Source organism: Lutra lutra, chromosome 17 (genome assembly GCF_902655055.1).
Source record: "Lutra lutra chromosome 17, mLutLut1.2, whole genome shotgun sequence".
Classification (NCBI taxonomy): domain Eukaryota; kingdom Metazoa; phylum Chordata; class Mammalia; order Carnivora; family Mustelidae; genus Lutra; species Lutra lutra.
The window spans coordinates 58,046,643-58,067,578 of NC_062294.1; the positions used below are offsets into that span (position 1 = coordinate 58,046,643).

At 50.0% G+C, this 20,936-nt stretch overlaps 1 protein-coding gene and 1 long non-coding RNA gene across 5 annotated transcripts in view; one reads left to right on the forward strand and one right to left on the reverse strand.

Annotated features, from left to right (window-relative positions):
* Positions 1-3,708: 3,708 nt before the first annotated feature.
* The window catches only part of ZNF667 (zinc finger protein 667), a 47,454-nt gene continuing 30,226 nt past the window's right edge, over positions 3,709-20,936 (forward strand). For 2 of the 4 annotated variants that reach the window (XM_047711650.1, XM_047711651.1), the window contains exon 1: positions 3,709-3,874. The gene's annotated coding sequence lies outside the window, so the exon portion shown is untranslated. The remainder of the gene's footprint in view (positions 3,875-20,936) is intronic. The other 2 variants (XM_047711653.1, XM_047711663.1) reach the window with 1 other exon arrangement.
* On the reverse strand, positions 13,221-16,980 carry LOC125089453 (uncharacterized). The gene is made up of 3 exons (XR_007123954.1): positions 16,729-16,980; positions 13,513-13,582; positions 13,221-13,424 (listed from the first exon to the last, which is right to left on the reverse strand). It is a non-coding gene; the product is annotated as an uncharacterized LOC125089453 (long non-coding RNA).

Below are 20,936 nucleotides of genomic sequence, written 5' to 3' on the forward strand. Positions count from 1 at the left end.
GACTCATCACAAAGTATTTTTATTTATTTATTTATTTTTGTACAAATACTGAGGAAATAGGGATCTGAAGGTGGAGTGAGCCCAAGATTAAGCTGTTCCCAGCTCTCCAGCCTGTGGACTTCATTGCCCTATTGCATTGGATCGTGTCCTCGTGGTCCTGGCTCAGAGCTTGGGCTCTAACAAGGAGACAGGTTTCTTTTGTTTTTTAATTTTTGAAATTAACATATAATGTATTATTTGCCCCAGGGGTGCAGGTCTGTGAATCATCAGGTTTACACATTTCACAGCACTCACCATAGCACATACTCTCCCCAGTGTCCATCACCCAAACACCCTCTCCCTACCCCCTACCTGCCGCAACCCTCGTGAGATTAAGAGTCTCTTATGGTTTGTAGCAGACAGGTTTCTTGAGTGTAAATTCCAGCTCCCGGCCCTTACTGGATTGCAACTTTGGGGAAGTTATTGTCTATCAATGCCTCATTTTGTCATCTGTAAGATGGGGGTATTGAAGAGTAGAAGCCCTCCCATCATCATGATCAGAAGCGGTCATTGGTTGGTTCAGCAAGAAGTTCATTAAAGGGGCCCCTGGGTGGCTCAGTGGGTTAAGCCTCTGCCTTCAGCTCAGGTCATGATCTCAGGGTCCTGGGATCAAGCCCTGCATCAGGCTCCCTGCTCAGTGGGGAGTCTGCTTCCCACCCCCCCCCCCCCGCCTGCCTCTCTGTCTACTTGTGATCTCTGTCTGTCTCTGTCAACTAAATAAATAAAATCTATTTTTAAAAAGTTCATTACAATAGGCAGTTGAAGAGGTGCCTGGGTGGCTCATTTGGTTAGGTGTCTGCCTTCGGCTCAGGGTCCTGGGATCGAGCCCCGAATCCCGCATCAAGTTCCCTGCTCAGTGGGGAGCCTGGTTCTCTCTCTCCCTCTGCTGCTCCCCCTGCTTGTGCTCTGTAAATAAATCTCTGTAAAATAAATAAATAAAATCTCTTAAAAAATAGGCAACTAAAAACACTTTAAGACGCACAGATGTACGCTCATTTGGTCTAAGAGAACCAAGGTTTTGTTTAGTGTTTAGTGTGGGTCTGTGGACCTACAGTTTTCAATTTGTCCCTTCAAGCAGGAGCAGAAGCACAAGCACTCCTACAGAGCAATTGGAAGGTAGAAATCTTCTAGAGAACAAGAGAAAAAGGTCTGTTCCTGCAGCTACCTTGCCGATTTGAATTTAACACATTTTTGTTTTGTTTTTGAGAGAGAAAGAGAGAGAATGAGCAAGCACAAGCAGGGGGAGGGGCAGAGGGAGAGGAAGAGACTCAAGGAGGCCCCACACCCAGTGTGGATCCCAATTGGGGCTCAGGTTCATGACTCGGAGATCATGACCTGAGCCGGTATCAAGAGCTGGACACTTAACCGACTGAGCCACCCGGGTGCCCCATTTGGGTTTTTTTTTCTTTAAAGATTTTATTTTATTTTAAGTAATCTCTGCACTCAGCCTGGGGCTCAAACTCACAACCCTGAGATCAAGAGTCACTTGCTGCACTGACTGAGCGGGCCAGGCGCCCCCTTCAGGCATTTTAGAAAGCAGTTTGCTCGCCTTGGGCTTCCTGCCGCCCGGAACACCCACCCGTGTCTGAGAGAGGGGACGCGAACATCAGTTGCCCCAGGAGTCACCCAGCAGTGGGGTCTGCTTACGAAAGGTTCTACGGAACCTTCCTCGCAGGGTTATTTTCAGGCTTAAGTGAAACAGTATTTGTCAAACACAAGGGCTGACATTGTTCTCAGTAAGGGTGAGTTATATTGTTACCTAGGGCAGCAGGGTCCAATCAAAATCTCACACGAGCCACGGGGACTTAAAACTTTCTAGGGGGCACATTAAAAAGTAAAATGATGCTGGTCAAAAGGTTCACACTTCCAATTATAGATGAGTTAAGTTTTGGAAGCATAATGTATGACATTAGACCAATACTGTATTATAGACTTCGAGGTTGCTAAGAGAGTAGATCGTAAAGGTCCTGAACACACACACACACACACACACACACACACACACACACACAAAGAGGTAATTTTATGAGATGATGGAGATGGTAATTAATCTTATTATGGATATATACAATATATACATATATCAAACAATCATGTTGTGCCCCCTAAAACTATACAATGTTATCCATCAACTGTATCTCAAAAAAGCCAGAAAAGTGTAAAAACAAACAGGTGAAATCAATGTGAATCAGTAGTATATATGATTTAACTCAATATATACAAAATATCATTTTAATACTTAACAGATAAAACCATTATTAATGCTTTGGCTTATATCCTTCTTTTTGGGGGCACCTGGGTGGCTCAGTGGGTTAAAGCTTCTGCCTTCGGCTCAGGTCATGATCCTGGGATCCTGGGATCAGTCCCACATCAGATTCTGCTCAGCAGGGAGCCTGCTTCCCCCCCCCCCCTCTCTCTCTGCCTGCCTTTCTGCCTACTTGTGATCTCTGTCTGTCAAATAAATATCCTTCTTTTTGTAGTAAGCCTTTGAAATCCGGTATGCATTTTTCACTTACAGCACAGCTCAGCTTGAATGCTCGTTTTTCACCAAATGTCACTGATGTGTAATTAGATTTCATGAAATTTAGCTGAAAAAGTGGATGCACATATCCAGATTGTTCTAAACACACTTAAAGTTTGTGCAATCATTGACTCAACTAGCAAAGTTAAATGTTCAGTTAAAGTTAAAGAGTCGGTTCCCAGTTGTAAGCTAAGTGGTCTGGAGCAAGCACTGGAGGACGTTTTGCAGGACACCTGGCTAGGACTCTTCAGGACTGTCAAGGCCACGGCAAACAAGGAAAGTCTGAGAAAAGGGCTGCGGATCAGAGGAAGCTGGGGAGACCTGGGAACTCCACGCCACGGGGCTCCCGGAGTAGAAAAGGACCCCGGAGGGCAGACTGGGACCATGGGAATGGGCTGGGGCTCAGTTTATAGCCTTGCTCAGATACGAGAGGCTTGCACAAACGTGCTGCAGTCCTGAGAGGTTAACGCAGGGGAAGCTGGGGGACAGGGCCATGTGGGCACCTTCTACCTGCAACCTCTGTCTAAACGTAAAATTATCGCCGAATAAAATTTACAATGAAAATATCCAATTCTGGGCGCCTGGGTGGCTCAGTGGGTTAGGCCGCTGCCTTCGGCTCGGGTCATGATCTCAGGGTCCTGGGATCGAGTCCCGCGTCGGGCTCTCTGCTCAGCGGGGAGCCTGCTTCCCTCTCTCTCTCTCTCTCTGCCTGCCTCTCCATCTACTTGTGATCTCTCTCTCTGTCAAGTAAATAAATAAAACCTTTAAAAAAAAAAAAAGAAAATATCCAATTCTTCAGGTGCACTTTGATGAGCTCAGGTGCTTCTTTGATGAGCTTCAGGTGCACTTTGATGAGTTTCCTCCAAGTGGAAAAGACGGGGATGGACTTCCCAGGCTGCTTCTGGGCCAAGTTGCGGGTCCTAACTCCGCCTTCACCCTCTGGCTCCTCCCACGGGCCCGCCCCACCCCCTTCCTCCCCCCGCGCATGCGCCCACTGCCTAGACAGGCGGTCTGACGGTTGCCCTGGAGACAGCAGGACGCCGGACGCCTGGCGAATAAGGCGGGGCCAGGCTGGAAGGAGGCTTCCGATTGGCAGAGACGCCGCACGCCGGCTTTGAACGACAAGGTAGGGGCGCACATGCGCACTGAGTGGGCCCCGCGCGTGCTCGCCGGCCGTGCAGTCCAGGGCTGCGTGGGCCGCGGTCCCCCGGGCGCTGTCGCAGGCCGCGCTGGTGGAGGGACGCCGAGTCCGCGCCGGCGAGCTGCTCCCGGCCCCGTTCCCGGAAGTGTGGGCTCCGAAGGTCGGCTCGGGAGGTGAGTGCGACCCGCGGTTCCACGCCCGGGTTTCCCGGTCACAGCCCCACCCCCCGTGTGACGTCGTGGCTCCCCGCGGCGGGGAGAGGCCGGTCTGAGCAGGTCGTGGATTCCGAGCCGCGCCCCTCCTCGGGGCGACCCCCCGTTGACCCCCTCGCCCCCGCCGAGGGAAGTTCGGGCCGGAACCCGCTCGTCCTCGGTGGGCCTCGGTTTCCCCTTTGTGAAGTGACCTGTGAAGCGCCGCTGCCCTCAGTGGCTCCGAGACCCTGGGCGGGGTGCACACACTCCGTGCCTCAGTTTGCCCATCTGAACGGGGCGATGATGGAATTGGAGTGTCTGAGGAACCGTCGGGCGGTGCCCGCGCACAGGGGCCGCTCACGCGTGGGTGTCGTGACCTCTGGGGACCCGGACGCGACCCTTCCTCGCTCTGGAGTCTCGGTGGCTTGATCTGAGAAGTGGGCCTAGTGGGCTTGGTGATGCGGGTCTCGCGTCTCCGCGCAGCGCCCGTGGCTGTCCTCCCGGAGGGTGGCGCGGGTCGGGGAGCGGGACGCGGGAACTCCCAAGACGTGTCCTTGTCGCGTGCGCTGCCGGCTGGCCCGGCCAGTTCTCGAGCGGGGTGCGCTCGGCGTTTGCTCGCGCGGAGAGGGATGGGCGCGGACGTCCCCGCCTAGCTCCGGCCCGCACTGCCTCTGACCCTGCGTGCGTCTTCGCGCCGCCTGCAAAATGCAATCGGGTCTGCCGCCCCGTCCTCGCCCAGCTTTCCTCCCTTCAGCATCCGGCGTCTGCCGCCCCGTCCTCGCCCCGCTTTCCTCCCTTCAGCATCCGGCGTCTTTTCTTCCTAGTGTCACATAGGCCTTCACTGCTTCCTAGTATTTGTTTGTCTGGTTTTTAAGATTTTATTTATTTATTTCACAGCGAGAGACGGAACAGAAGCAGAGGGAGTGGGAGAGGGGAAGCAGGCTCCCTGCTGAGCAGAGAGCCCATGTGGGGCTCGATCCCAGGACCCTGGGATCACGACCTGAGCCCAAGGCAGACGCTTAATCACTGAGCCACCCAGGCGTCCCTACTATTCGTCTTAAAATCGACTAGCAAAATTGGGCCAACTCATGTTTCCCTCGCCCTGTGTCTGAAATCAGGGTCTAACTAGGTCAGTGCCCTGGTCAACCCGGGAGGCATAAAGCATGGCAATTCTGAATCAGGAAGTTGTTATTTTTTTCAGATCTTTTTCAGGCCTTCTCAGTGAAGGAGTAAGTTTATCTGTAGCAGTTCTAATGCTCACCAATCCCCTTATTTCAGGTTATATCTCTTTTTCACTGTGTTTACTGTTAGGAGTATCTTATGGCAAGTGATGCAGGGTTTCCATTTGGGCAGAACAATGAAGTTTCATCTTTCTTTTTCCAAAACATTTTATTTATTTAAGAGAGAGAGAGAGTGAGCATGAGAAGGGAGAAGGTCAGAGGGAGAAGCAGACTCTCCGCAGAGCTGGGAGCCCAATGCGGGACTTGATCACGGGACTCTGGGATCATGACCTGAGCTGAAGGCAGTTGCTTAACCAACGGAACCACCCAGGCGCCCTGAAGTTTCATTTTAAAAATACACTTTGTAGAGGGGCACCTGGGTGGCTCAGTGGGTGGAGCATGCCACTGTTGATCTGGGGGTTGTGAGTTCAAGCCCCATGTTGGCTGTAGAGATTACGTGAAAATAAAATCTTTTTTTTTTTTTAAGATTTTATTTATTTATTTGACACAGAGTGTGTACAAGCAGGGGGGAGAGCAGGCAGAGGGAAAGGGAAAAGCAGGCTCCCCACTGAGCAAGGAACCTGATGCAGAGCTCTATCCCAGCACCCTGGGATCATGACCTGAACTGAAGGCAGACGCTTCACTGACTGAGCCCCCCAGGCGCCCCTTAAAAATGAAATCTTAAAAAAACCCAAAACTTTGTAGATTGATTGGTTCTCAAGCTTGGTTGTACCTCAGAGACACTTGGAAGCTGTAAAAAAAATAATACTGTGCCCATGTCCACCGCCGGAGAGCGTTCAAATTGTTATGGTCACAACTAAGTGCACGGTGTTGTAAAACTCCTCAGAAGATTCTAATGTGTGGTAGGGTTGAAACATGGACCAAACTGTCTATAACTGATGTGTTGTGCTCTGACATTCATTAATGTTTTCATTCCTAAATCCCAAAGAGGTCTTTGGCCCACTTTGGCTTTGGCATGTGGACTGTTTGGGGCTCAAGGCGATCGAGACCCTGTAGGCCCCAGAGAAACTTTCACCCTTCACTTAACTAACTACCTAGAAGACTCTAAACTGGGGGTCTTTTCCAGAATTAGAGCTATTACCGAAGACGGGTTTTATCTGAGGGCCCCATCTGCACGGCAGGGCAGACATCTATTACCACACGTGTGTTCTTAGTGCCCTGCTCCCCTCTGAGGCCCCGGCCCCCTGCCCCGTCCTTAGCTCCACGTGGCACGGAGACCTGCCTCAGCCTTCCTGTCTTGGAACCTCTCGTGTATGTGGGGATCCTGCATGTGCAGAATTAAATTTGGTTTTCCCCTGTGCATCTGTCCCGTGTCAGTTTAATTCTTAGGCCATCCAGAAAACCCTCGGAAGGGTAGAGAATTTACCCCAAACAGTTGTCAAGTTACCTCCTGTGCTAAGTGAACAGCCCAGGGAAGACTCCATTTCTTTGCTTCTTCCAGCTTCTAGAAGCTGTTGTGTCCACCCCCCCTCCCATCCATATGTTGAATCCCTAAGTGTTAATATTTTGGTGTTCACAGGTGGGGCCTTTGGGAAGTGATTGGGTTTGGACGAGGTCTTTGTGGTGGAGACCCTCGGATGGATGGCGTCCTTATAAAGGGATGAAGGGACCAGACCTTTCTCTCTCTCTCTGAATCTGTCATTTTTCTTCCCCACAATATATTTTGTAATAAAGGTGTAACCATAAATATAGTGCTTCCCTGACTTGTACTAGCCCCGTACTAGTGGGAGCCTCTGAATCTGTAGCCAACTTGTGCAGAAGCGAAGATGGGCCGGGAGCCCAGCATCCGGGGGCTGGTGTGTGATGTGGGCGCCACGTCGTACCACACGCAGTGAAGTCCAGCCCCAGAGGATCCCCTGTAATGCTGTTAGTGCTTATTTCTCAGCTCACCCATGAGAGCTGGTCTGGAGCTAGGCTGGTGGTGTTCCAGAGGCAGCATTCCTGCTGCGGGGCGGGGGGCGGGGAAGGTATGGGAAGAGGCTGCTGTCCACCCCACCACCTCCTCATGTAGGCAAGAGGTCATTTGGTAATGGTTGGATCGCTTAAGAAAACCCAAACTGACCACTGACCTAGGCAACGCCCCTACTTTATTAACGCCGACATGAGCTGCCAGTTGGGGTGTTTCTCAGGGTCCAAGTGAAATGCCAACACCCGGCTCTCACTTCCCTCCCCAAGCAGCCGACTCAGAGGCAGAAAAGTGTGCCCTTCTCCTCTAGGTTCTTTGGCTGGTCTGATCATTAAATTGGTATAAGACAGATTAACAGGAGGAAACCAAAAGCTTCATAAGGTTTGTACTATCTGTGCACAAGGGAGAGACCCAGGAAAACAGAGTGAGTGAAGTGGTGGAAGCCGTCGCCTCTAATACCGGCTTCCCTGGAGACAGAAGGTGGTGGGAGTCAGTCATGGAAGTGACCTTGAAAAGCCCAGCGAGCAAGAGCAGGTCCTTGTGCAGATTTTCCATTGATGGGAAATTCCTAGAAATTTCGAGTCCTCGCCCTCTTACACAGAGACACCCTCACAAATGGGGATTTCCCTTAGAAACATAAATGTCACTTACAAAGGGTCACCACGGCTCAGTTTTTAGAGCTTGTCTTGTGTTTGCAGTTTCTTAAAAATAACCTGCTTTGGGCGCCTGGGTGGCTCAGTGGGTTAAGCCTCTGCCTTTCGGCTCAGGTCATGATCTCGGGGGCCTGGGATCGAGCCCCACACCAGGCTCTCTGCTCAGCGTAGAGCCTGCTTCTCCCTCTCCCTCTGCTTGGTGCTCCACCTACTTGTGATCTCTCTCTGTCAAATAAATAAATAAAATATTTTTTGAAAAATAACCTGCTTTTAAAAATCAGCTTAGGGGGGCTCCTGGGTGGCTCAGTGGGTTAAGCCGCTGCCTTCGGCTCAGGTCATGATCTCAGGGTCCTGGGATCGAGTCTCACATCGGGCTCTCTGCTCTGCAAGAAGCCTGCTTCCCTCTCTCTCTCTCTCTGCCTGCCTCTCCATCTACTTGTGATCTCTCTCTGTCAAATAAATAAATAAAAAAAAAATCTTAAAAAAAAAAAATCAGCTTAGGTCACCTGGGGTGGCTCAGTCAGTTAAGAGTCTGCTTTCTGCTCAGCTCTTGATCTCAGGGTCATGGGATCGAGCCCCACATTCGACTTCCAGCTCATCAGGGAGCCTGCTTCTCCTGCTGCCTCTACCTCCCCCCACCCCCACTCGTGCTTTCTCTCACTCTCATAAATAAATAAAAACCTTTTTAAAAATGATACATATTAGCTGTTTAATAGAATTTGTATCACTAATGAGAGTTGTGGTGTACTGACTAGTCATAATGTGGCGAAGTGTGTAAAGCAGACACACTTTGCTGTTTACTAAACCTTCACTCTAACCCGCGAATATAGTTTACCCTTGACAGTTCCCATTTCGCCAATAAGAAAGTCACTCCCAGAGCAGGCTTTCTCGGTTGGGCAGGCCCAGCACATCTGCTGGGTGTCAGAACCTCCCCAGTTAGCCGTGATTAGATGATTAGAATGATTAGAATGATATTATAGTGATTAGATAAAAACAAGTATTTATGGGCACCTGGGTGGCTCAGTGGGTTGAGCCGCGCTGCCTTTGGCTCAGGTCATGATCTCAGGGTCCTGGGATCGAGTCCCACATTGGGCTCTCTGCTCAGCAAGAAGCCTGCTTCCCTCTCTCTCTCTCTCTGCCTGCCTCTCCGTCTACTTGTGATCTCTCTCTGTCAAATAAATAAATAAAATCTTTAAAAAAAAACACACAAAAAAACAAGTATTTATTTGGTCCTCACCCCCCTTCCTGGCACAGAGCTCCTAAAACCTGGGAATTCCTGAGAACTGATGAGTGATGAAGGTGCCTTTAACTGATGTATGAGGGGACTTTGGGCAAACACCCAGGGGTGGGTCTGGTTACCAAGGGAACCAGCCAACCAAGTCTTGGCTGGTAGCAACTTCCAGTCCCATCCCTGATCTCTGGGGTTGGGAGAGGGGCCGGAGGCTGAATCCAACACCAATGGCCAGTGATTTCGTCAGTGATGCCTATATAATGCACCACCACAAAACCCTGAAAGGGAGGGCTTCGGAGAGCTTCCAGGTTGGTGAACGAGGGCAGATGTGGGGAGCGCTTCACACACCCTTCCTCCATACCTGGCCCTAAGCATCTCTCCCATCTGGCTGTTCTCGGGTTACCTGCTTTTATAATAAACCAGTTTTCTAGTGAGTCGGATGTTTTTCTGAATTCTGTGAGCTGCTCTAGCAAATTAATTGAGCCTGAGGAGGAGGTCCTGGGACCCTCTGAGTGACAGCTGGTTGGTCAGAAGCTCAGGGACAACCTGGATTGGTGTCTGAAGGTTGGGGGAGGCTAGTCTTATGGGACCGAGCCCTTCGCCTGTGGGATGTGATGCACTGTGTGGTGACAGCGTCAGAACTGAGTTGAATTGTAGGACGCCCCACTGGTGCAGAGAATTACTAGCGACACCACAGACAACAGGCATTGCAGCTAGAGGCGGGGTCAGAACACGGAACCCCTTTCTAGGTTCCTGGGGCCCCGTTCCCCCCAAGAAAGGCTCCTGCTCTCTTTTGGCTTAAACGAGATCATGACAGGAGCACCAGGGTCTGCGCCGCACGCTTCCATTTACTTTGGGGTCACCTGGGGCTCCATGCCAGAGACTGGGCTTCATTTGGGCCCAGCGGGTGCTTCTCCAATTTTTTTTCTTTTAAGATTTTATTTATTTGAGAGAGAGAGAGAGAGATCATGAGCCAGGTGAGGGGCAGAGGGAGAAGCAGATTCCCCGCTGAGCAGAGAGCCCAATGTGCGACTCGGTCCCGGGAGCCTGGGATTATGACCTGAGCCGAAGGATGCTTCCCCCAACTGGGCCACCCAGGTGCCCGGTGCTGCTCCAATTTTTAAGGAAATGGTAATTGCACGGCTGGACGGAGGCGTTAGTGAACAATAGCGATAATTTTGGCAACACAAGGGTGTGGAGTCCCCACAGTGTGTACCTTAAACTCACACAGTATTACCTACTACGTGTCGATTCTGTCTCAGTCAGATGGGAAGGGAGAAGGAGCTCCTCCGGTGCCCAGTCCAGGCTGGCGGCCAGGACATCTTACCCCAAGAAGGACCTCCTCATTCATTCCTGCAACTCAGAGCCCACGCTGGGGCGAGGGTGACAGCTGCACCTCGGCGTCCTTTGGGATGGGGTGGTGTGGGCAGGCCGTGGGCAGACAGATGAATGCGCAGCCATGAGTGTGGCACGTGCTGTGATGAGAAAATGTATGGGATCTCAAGGGACCACAAGCAAGTCAGTACTTCCTTCCCCCATGCTGGGAGAGGGGAAGGCAGGGCCAGGGTTGCTCCAGGAGGACTTCTGGGAAGAAGTGCCGTGCAGTGTAAAGGAAGGGACAGATTGGGTGAAAGAGGGTAAAGGTGGTACGTCACTCTGCCCATGTTCTACGCACACCAGCCACCAAGGAGGCTGAGTAGTGTGGCCGTGACTCAGCGTGCTGTGGACCAGCCCAGTGTCCGGTTCCCTCCCTGTCGGGAGCAGCCACAGGGCTGACGGTCAGATGCATCTAGTTATCGTGTCTCAGTAACTCTGATAATAAAGGTCACGAGGTGCATCTGCGGAGCACACCCCGAGCAGCAGCAGTTCTGACAAACCTGGGACACACAGTAGGTCCTTAAACCCCTCTGGCCCCCCGGAGAGATGCTTTGCCTGGTCTAACAAATGCGGCCTCTCTCTGAGCCTCAGTTCCCCCTGCTGCCAGGAGGCACAACTCCCTTGTGAGGACTAAGGAAGTCACACCTGGTGCTCCCAGCACCCAGTAGGACCACCTCCGATGGGAGTCGCTTTCTGAAAGCTGCTGCGCGCCCGGGGAGTACTCGCGCGCCCTCTAGTGGTTGAACGGCACACGCCATGGTGCCACCTGGTGGCCACATCCCGCCATTGCGTGGCGGAGCTCCGAGGGGGGTTGCTTGCGAGCCCCGGTTCTCGAACTCGGCTCTCGCCAGACAGATGGTGCAGGTGAGGGATGCTGGCAGGCTGGGAGTCATGGCGAGCGATGGGGATAGTTGAAGATGGAATCCATCCCAAATCCCCAGAAGAGTGTTGCCACGCAGGGGTGCAGACCTAGAATTCCCCTCAATTGTGATTTTTTCCCCCAAGAAATCCCAATTCATGTGGAAAGCGTCTCTATTTTTAGAGGTGGATACTCAGAAATTGTTCCGCGAACGCTGTATTGGCCAAACACATCCGGAGGCCGGCTGTGTAGCCTGTGGCCCACCAAATCGTGACACCTGTTTGTTTGCTCTTGCAGGATTTTTTATTAAAATCAGTGGGGCCCTCACCCCGTTTTTGGCGCCCGCAGTGGTGAATTTTATGTGTCAACTTGATTGGATCGTGGACAGCTCAGATACTCAGTTAAAGCTGAGTTCTGGGGGAATCTGAGGGTGTTTCCAGAAGACGTTGGCATCTGCCTCCGCAGACTGACTGATGCGGAAGGCGCTCCTCTTTCTGCTGGGCAGCACCAGCTGGCTAGGGGCCCAAATAGCACAAAAAGCCCAAAACAGTGGGCGAAGGGCAGATTCTCTCAGACTGACCCTGACCCTGGAATGTGCAACACAGGCTTTCCTGGGTGTCCAGCGTGCGGACGGCAGGCTGTCGGTCTTCCCAGACCCCGTAAACACACGAGCCAACTCGCCATAATAAATCTCTTCGCCTGCACTGTATGGGTCCGGTTCTCTGGAGAACCTTAGCATTCCAGTGGCTTTTTATCGAGTGCCTGTTACGTGTCCCATGCTTTACCTGCATTATTGTCATATCATTTTCCCTGCAACTTGAAGGGTAGTGATTATTAGCTCAGCCTTAAAGCCAGTAGTTTATAATAGCGAACGTTTCTTTAGCCCTAGGCACAAGCTAGATGTTTTGCCAAGTGCAGTCTATAAGTGATTTCATTGGGTTTCTATACCGAGTCATTGAGGTGGACTCTGCTGTTACCCAGACTGGCACAGAGAGGTTCAGTGCCCTCCTCAAGGCCACACAGCTTTAGATGTTTATAAAATTGACTCTTGGGAGTGCCTGGAGGCTCAGTTGGTTAAGTGTCCGACTCTTGACTTTGGCTTCAGTCATGATCTTGGGGTTGTGAGTTTGAGCCCACATCAGGCTCTGTGCTCAGTGTGGAGTCTGTCTGAGATTCCCTTCCGCTTGCACACTCTCTCTAAATAAATCTTTAGAGTTTTAAAAATATATTTATTAATTTGATGGGGCGCCTGGGTGGCTCAGTGGGTTAAAGCCTCTGCCTTCGGCTCGGGTCATGATCCCAGGGTCCTGGGATCGAGCCCCGCGTCGGGCTCTCTGCTCAGCGGGGAGCCTGCTTCCCTCTCTCTCTCTCTGCCTGCCTCTCTGCCTACTTGTGATCTGTCTGTCAAATAAATAAATAAATAAATAAATCTTTTTAAAAATATTTATTAATTTGAGAGAGAGAGAGAGCTCAAAGTTGGGGGCTGGGGCAGAAGGAGAAACAGACTGTCTGCTGCGCAGGGAACTTGATGAGGGGCTCGCTTGATCCCAGGACCCTGGGATCACAACCTGAGCCTAAGGCAGATGCTTAAGCCACCCAGGCGCCCATAGAATTTGTTTTGTTTTTAAATTTGTATTTATTGGGGCGCCTGGGTGGCTCAGTGGGTTAAGCCGCTGCCTTCGGCTCAGGTCATGATCTCAGGGTCCTGGGATCGAGCCCCGCATCGGGCTCTCTGCTCGGCAGGGAGCCTGCTTCCCCCTCTCTCTCTGCCTGCCTCTCTGCCTGATTGTGATCTCTCTCTGTCAAATAAATAAATAAAATCTAAAAATAAAATGTTTTAAATTTGTATTTATTTACTTTAGGGAGAGAGAGAATATGCACAAGTGCAAGGAAGGGCAGAGGGGGAGAGGGAGGGACAAGCCAACCCCGTGCTGAGCACAGAGCCAGACACGGGGCTCATCTCAGGATCCAGAGTTGACCTGAGTTGAAATCAAGAGTTGGGACACTCAACCAACTGAGCCACCCAGGCACCCCAATAAATAAACTGTTTAAAAAGTAAAATGGAATTGTTTTTTCAGTTTTAATATGTACAATGTCCACATGGTTCAAAAGTCAAATTTAGGGGCGCCTGGGTAGTTCAGTCGTTAAGCATCTGCCTTCAGCTCAGGTCACAGCCTCAGGGTCCTGGAATGAGCCCTGCATCGGGCTCCCCGTTCAGCGGGGAGCCTGCTTCTCCTTCTGCCTGCTGCTCCCCCTGTTTGTGCTCTGTCAATAAATAAATAAAATACTTTAAAGTGAAATTTTAAAAAGTGAAATTTATATAAAAAGTTAGACAAAGGAAGGTTTCACTCACATCTCATTTCCATGGATTCTCTGGAAGTAACCATTTCCATTTCTTTTTATCATTTCTTTTCTGGCTTCTTCTGCAAAAGGCATGACACATTTGACACTCGTTATTGTTATTATTAATAAACACCCCAGATGCAAACACATAGAGGGGCTGAGGGACAGACAGTATCTTGTGATGCGGACTCCAGAAGATGAAAGGCAGGGGTACGGGATTTTGCAGTGCTGTATTACATTAGCAGCACAAGAATCAGGGCAGAGAATTCGCTGGAAGATGGAGAAACGTGAAGGACCCAAAGAACAAAGCGCTGGGTGTTCCAGTCCTTCCCGTTATAAATAATTAGACTCCACTCGCCTGTGCAGGTCAGGGACCGTCCAACTTTATTACTGAAAGGGCTTGCGTGGCAAATACTTCAGCCTTGCCAGCACCCAGCCTCCATCACAATTGTCGGACTCTGTCGCTGTTGTGCAGAAGCCGCCACAGACGACAGAGAAACCGTGTGGTCTGTGGCCGCTGTTGCTCGGTGCCTTCCGCACCCCAAACACCGTGGCGAGTCAGCGGGATCACACTGCTGGGCGCGCGGCATCTGCAGCGCTCACGGAAGCAAGCCGGGGCGCCTCTGCCCAAAGACAAGGGACTGCCCGGAGAAGGGTAGCGACTTCAAACAGAAAATGGAGGATTTGTCAGAGCAAGAGAGCTTGCCTGTGGGGCCCCTCCCGGCCGCCTGCCTGATGGCACCCTTGCTGAATGTCCTTGCCTTTGAGGCGGCACTGGCATAAAGACTGCCGAACCTTCTGGAAACATTTCTCCATAATTTCAAACTTAGCAAGGATAACTCTGTGGCATCGAGGGAGATTTCTTTTCTATGGGCTTTGTGAAATGGACTCTCCAGAAGTAAGGCAGGAGCCGTGGGTATGAGGACTCATGAGGTCTGGGTCTTAAGTTGGCCCTGCCCCGTTTTTCTTTGCTCTTGATTCAATCTTAAATTATTGGTACTATTGTATTTTTTACGGATTTGTACTTCATGTGGATTCTCTTTTTCTTTTAACATTTTATTTTTTTTTCTCTCTACCCAGTGTGGGGCTTGAACTCACAGCCCTGAGATCAAGAGTTGCATGCCCCACAGACTGAGCCCGCCAGGCTCTCCCTCACCTTTTTTTTTTTTTTAAAGATTTTATTTATTCATTTGACAGAGAGAGAGAGATCACAGGTAGACAGAGAGGCAGGCAGAGAGAGAAGGGGAAGCAGGCTCCCTGCTGAGCAGAGAGCCTGATATGGGACTCAATCCCAGGACCCTGAGCCTGAGCCGAAGGCAGAGGCTTAACCCACTGAGCCACCCAGGCGCCCCTCCCTCACCTTTTTAAAAAGATTTTATTTCTGTGGATTATTTTTTTTTAATTTATAGTGAAATTGACATTTCTTTGCATCAAGAAAGTTGAAGGGGGGACGCTTGGCTGGCTCAGCTGGTTAACTGTCTGCCTTCGGCTCAGGTGGTGAACCTGGGGTCCTAGGATCCAGCCCCTCATCGGGATCCCTGCTCAGCAGGGAATCTCCTTGTCCCTCTCGCTCTGCTCCCCCCACCCCTGATCACGTGCTCTTTCTCTCTCAAATAAAATCTTTTTTTTTTTTTTTAAAGATTTTATTTATTTGACAGACAGAGATCACAAGTAGGCAGAGAGGCAGGCAGAGAGAGAGGGGGAAGCAGGCTCCCCGCGGAGCAGAGAGCCCGATGTGGGGCTCGATCCCAGGACCCCGGGATCATGACCCGAGCCGAAGGCAGAGGCTTTAACCCACTGAGCCACCCAGGCGCCCCTCAAATAAAATCTTTAAAAAAAAAAAAAAAAGAAGCAGGATGAAGGGTACAATGATTTGGGAGGAGTGAGCGAAAACATGGATAGCAGGAGAGTGCGATATAAAACTTGCATGTCTGACGCCAACGTAACAGATCCCCAGGCTTCTCAACACTGTTTTCTCTTTTGTTGAGAGGGTGTCATTTGCAGGCATGGCGTGGTGGGTAAATATCTCATCTCTTAACTTAAAATTCAAATCCCACTTCCCCTTTCGAGAAAGCTACTTTAATTGGAATGTGTCTCAGTTTCTGTGGCAACCACCACACTGCACCACTGTGCCTCTGTCCCATCTTTCAGCATGCTGGACATAATTCAGAATTTCTCTCTCTGGCTGGCTAGCCCCATTTATCTGGCACTGAACACAAGCTAGATTAAATAGGAGGAGAGAATATCCTTCCATAGCATTTTTTGAAATATGTCACGTGACCTAAGTCTTTCAGAGGGCCGGACAATTGTTTTTGGTGTTCATTTGTATATCTTTCTTTTTAAAAGCTGCGTTTGAATCCAGGTCTGAAGCCTGAAAACACCATGGGTACAGACCTCTCTCTGACAGCCAGGCAGGAACACAAGAAAGAATGGAGAGTGAAATCAGGCTTTCTTTTGAGAACACTCCATGCACCATTTTCTTCTCCTCCCCTGGCTGGTACCGGGGTTGGGGCTCACGGCTTCTGAAATCCCCAGTCAAGAGTGAAGGCACAATTCCTCTCTACCGCAGATTCTCCAAGATGAGAATTTCTTAGAAAAATCCCAGGAAGTCAGCACGCTCCTTCAAGGGTTGCCACTATCATGGCTGTTTTTGTAACGGTTGTGATGTGTAAATAGTATCCTTGGGCAAGATACGACTGTCACCCAAGAACTTGAAAGGCTGGTAGCCTGACAATCAGAGAGTGTGAGATCTTAATATGATTTCGGATACGTCAGTGTGTGGTGCACAGAACTGCCAGTGATAACAGGAAGGAAGAGACAGATGGAGACGAGGAGGGAAGAATCAAAATGCCACCACGCTGGGATTTTGCCTGTCCTCACCCCTCACTTTCACGTCATTCCCCCATCCTTCCGCAGCCTCCAGGAAGACTGTCGTTTTCCTCACTTTGTAGTGTAGGACCAAGAGGCTCAAAAAAATTGACTGGTTTCGTGAAAATAAGAAGCCAGGGGCGCCTGGATGGCTCGGCCAGTTGGGCATTAGGCTCTCGATTTCAGGATTTCAGCTCAGGTCGTGATCTCAGGGAGTCTGTCTGAGGACACTCCCTCTCCCTCTGTTCCTCACCCCGCTCTCCTGCGGACTTTCTCTCTCAAATAAATAAATTTTTTGAAAGAAAACAAAGCCAGTGATGCTTGTAATAGGGATGTATAGGGTCACAGGGCTACTCACCAGGGGAATTTGGTAAAGTCCCAGGTATCTTGCCACTGGCATGGAAAGAGTCGATGTGGTTGCTCCAGCCACCAGAGCCGGCGGGAGGCTGCCGTGACGGCTGTGGTTAGGAATGCGGCCCTTGTGACCAAGGCAGAGTCAGTCTTCTGAAGGGCCAGGGACACCACGTCCCTAAAGTCCAGAATGGGGACACCCAGGGTGTCGTAAGACACAGCAGACTGGAATGGAAGTTGACAAGGAGTTGTGTGTCACAGGAAATGTCCCTGCGGGCATGGCTAGCCCCCCACAGCCTCGTCCCCGTAACCCACACCCCCCTTCCCTGTTCACATGGCAGAGCTCTCCAAAGTGGTCTTGAGGTGAAGTGCAGGAGGGAGTAACTTCTGATCAGAGTCAGGTCGATGACGCCGCCCATAAGCCCACCACCAGGCCTCTCAGAGGGAGGCCGGGGAGCCCCTCGCTCAGATGGGCTGGAGGCCGGTGCAGAGCCCAGAAGGCACCGCGGCTGAGTCCCGACGGACATCTCAGCCCACGGAGCGGGTGAGGCATCCTTTTCCGGGGGGGCCTGGTGCCCCCCTTCAGTCTGAAGGAAGGCTTTTTAAATTTTTTTTTAAGATTTTATTTATTTGACAGCACAAGCAGGGGGAGCAGCAGGCAGAGAGAGAAGCAGGCTCCCCACTGAGCGGGGAGCCTGACTCAGGACTCCATCCCAGGACCCCAGGATCATGACCTGAGCCGAAGGCAGCCGCTTAACTGACTGAGCCACCCAGGCGCCCCGGGAATGACGGTATATTTAAGGGAGAAACCGTATGAGTGGTTGAGAGGATTGGCTAAATCAGAGTATACTGCAAAACGCAGAACTATGAATCTGTTGAAAAGTCACGTGGAAGAAGTTTCTGTCCATATAAGGCAGGGCTGTGAGCCCCGTCACTGGCGAAATTCGGTCAGGGCAGCTCTTCAGGGAGAGCAGTCGTGTCCCCTGTGTGATGTTGGCAGTGCCCCTGGCCTCCGCCCGCCGGATGCTGTGGAACTGTACGACCCCTCCCCGAACTGTGTTGAGCCAAACTCTCTCTGTAGGCCGCCTCGCGGCCCCCGAGGGTTAGAGCCACTGGCAGTGAGAAAGGCTGTGATCGGTCTCTCCGTTCCATCTGGCTGCTGAGTGCTGCCCACGTGCCGGGGTCCTCTAGCTGCCCGGAACACGTCACGCACGTGAAAGTGACCAGGGTGAGTAAGACATCAGTCGTCAAGCTATGTGCAGTGAGATCCAAAGTGCCTATGATTTTGCCACCCCGAGAAGCATCCGTTTTGGGGCTCCTGGGTGGCTTAGTGAGGCGTCTGCCTTCGGCTCAGGTCAGGGTCCCGGTGTCCTGGGATCAAGTCCCGCATCGAGCTGCCTGCTCAGCGGGGAGCCTGCTTCCCCCTCTCCCTCTGCCGCTCCCCCTGCTAGTGTTCTCTCTCTCCTTCTCTTTCTCTCTCTGTCTCAAATAAAACCTTAAAGACAAACAAACAAACCTCAGTACTGCAAATACTATCTGTGCTTGTTCATTCCCTCCAGAATCCTTTTCATCCCTCTGAATAAAAAGGTGCTATTGTTGATCTCTCCTTTGCGAGCACGAGGAAATGGGCCCTTTCTCTCAAGTTCCAGAGAGAGGAACTCATGCTTCCCGGATACCCAATTAATCTGCTCGCATAGTCCAGGAACATTTGAGGATGGCACTGAGAGATGGGTCTCCTGGGCTAGACACGCACCCTCTCGCCCTGCGCTGTGCCCCACGGACACTGCACAACTAGAAGGAGGGGCATCACGCGGGTCCTGTCTCCTTTGCCGCCCACCGACTTGTCCTGCTCAGAGCCAGGCATTTTTAACCAGGACCTTCCAACAACGGTGGCTCCTTCTCTGGGGGAGACAGTGCTGCCGCGGTGGGAGCTGCTGGGAAGTCGCCCTGAATGCTCCCACGGGGCCCCCCTTTCGGGAGAAGCCCAGGTCAGTGCCTGGGGCATCGCTCTTTGATTTCCGCAGGAAGGGGTCCAGCCGGAGGAACTGAACTGTCAGCGATTAGGGGACCCAAAGCTCTTCAGTTGTTCCAACCACATCCCTTTCTGCTTAGTCATTATACTTAGAGGGAGAAATATCTCAAAGATAATTTATTTATTATCAGATAGAATTGTGGTAAATGGATAAGTATGACTTCCTATGGTTTAGCCGTAATAATGTGGTCTGGCTTTACATTGGGAAGAGTGAGAACTTCTTATTTTAGAAAAAAAGAGGGGAGGGTAGTGTAAGCTATCAAGATGAATATTGAAAAGAATTGGTGTTCTACATAGATGGCCACTGTCAACAATTTGGTCTGTTTCTTCCCACTTCTGTTTCTCTGAGCAAATTTATAACGAAGAGTGTTCAGGTAGCCATGGTTTCTCCTGATTCCCTCGGAGCCTAACTAAGGACTAAAAGTCTACCCAGGGACACCTTTGGGGTGGCCTGTCTCTGCCTTCATTTCTTCAGAATCTTCCTATGCAGGGCCTGGAAGTGAGCAGACCACAGACAACAGAAAATAAACCTCTGGGGCGCCTGGGTGGCTCGGATGGTTGAGCGTCTGCCTTCGGCTCAGGTCATGATTCCAGGGTCCTGGGATGGAGCCGCATGTCAGGCTCCGGGCTCCTGGCTCCTGGCTGGGTGGGGGGAATCTGCTTTTCCCTCTCCTCGTGCCTCTTCCCCTGCTCGTGCACTCGCTCTCGCTCTTTCATGGATGAATAAAATCTTAAAGAAAAAAAAAGAGAAAAAGAAACCTCTTTTCAAACATACATACATTTCCTTTTCCTATGACCATATATTTGGTCAGGTTACAAAGAATGCATCCATACCTCCAAAAATTGAAATGACAAGTGGCATTTATGCTCATATGCAGGAAATGAAGACATTTAAAGGAGAAAATGAAAACATAAATAAAAGATGTTTACAACAAGAAATTATAAAATATTTCCATTAAACAACTCTAGGATAAAAAGGAAAATATAAATGAAACTTGTGAAAATCACACACTTTCAAAACAATTGAACATAAAAATTATGTATGAGCACATATATTTTATGTTTATAATTTCAAGTTTTTGTTTAGTTTTATTTAGTTTTGTAGTTTTATGTTTTTCATAGAATATTTATATATTCATACTTAAAAATTATGTAAGTTGTATATAAGTTTTAGATATAAAACATTTTCTATAGACATGTATACATAGGTTTATAATTTTGTTTTTATGTTTATATATTTAGTTTGTTTTTAAATTATTTTTCCTTTTTTTTTAAATTTTGATTTTTTTTAAAGATTTTATTTATTTATTTGACTGACAGAGATCACAAGTAGGCAGAGAGGCAGGCAGAGAGAGGAGGAAGCAGGCTCCCTGCTGAGCAGAGAGCCCAATGTGGGGCTCAATCCCAGGACCTTGGGATCATGACCCAAGCCAAAAGCAGAGGCTTTAACCCACTGAGCCACCCAGGCGCCCCCTAAGATTTTTTTTAAGTGATCTCTGCACCCAATATGGGGATCAAACTCACAACCCCAAAGTCAAGAGTCACATGCTGCACGGCTGAGCCAGCCAGGAGCCCCTATTTATTTAGAGTTTTAATGTTTATGTAGTTTATGTTTATAGTTTTTAAAATATATTTTACATAAATATAGGTTTTACATATAAATTTTGTATATAAACATGTTTTCTTTATATATACATTTTATATATGTGTTCATTGTTTTAAGCTTTGTTTAGCTTTTTACAGTTTTATATGTATAACACTCACATACACACATGCATATGATGTCACAATCAACTGCGTAAATTTCCAGTTGTGATCGGAGAAGTAAAATACAGGTCTGTGGGAAACAGAGGAGCCTGATCCTCAGTCATCTGAGAACGCGTCTGTGCAGTGGCCCAAATGTGTTTGCTTAAGAACGTTTTGGGCAAGCAGTAATTTCTCCTGCTGATCTGCCCGGGACAGGTGTAAAGAAACCAAGCGTGTGACTGCAGATGTCGACGGCGACACGTGGTGGGACACCTGACTGATACTCTAAAAGGAGGGAGGCTTTTTTTTCTTGAAAATTTTATTTATTTATTTGACAGAGATCACAAGTAGGCAGAGAGGCAGGCAGAGAGCGAGGAGGAAGCAGGCTCCCGGCAGAGCAGAGAACCCAGTGTGGGGCTCGATCCCAGGACCCTGAG